Genomic DNA, 244 nt, shown 5'->3' on the forward strand with positions numbered 1-244 from the left:
GGGGGCTACTGAGGGAGTTTTTCGCTACCGAAAACTCGACCCTAACATTGAGCGGCAAAACTGACATTCTGGCGGCGGCGGCCTGCGCGGTCTTTCCCGCGCTGTTTTTGACCGAGGTGTTCGAAATAGAACAGGGGGCGGGGCTTATGGTGTTCGACTGGAAAGGTCCAATAGCCCTCGGGCAAGACTTAGGCCATGTTGATTTGATTATATGGATGACAATCCGCGCGCGCATGAATTTTCG

The sequence above is a fragment of the Branchiostoma belcheri genome, unplaced genomic scaffold (assembly GCF_001625305.1).
Source record: "Branchiostoma belcheri isolate BF01 breed outbred unplaced genomic scaffold, Haploidv18h27 scaffold91, whole genome shotgun sequence".
NCBI lineage: Eukaryota > Metazoa > Chordata > Leptocardii > Amphioxiformes > Branchiostomatidae > Branchiostoma > Branchiostoma belcheri.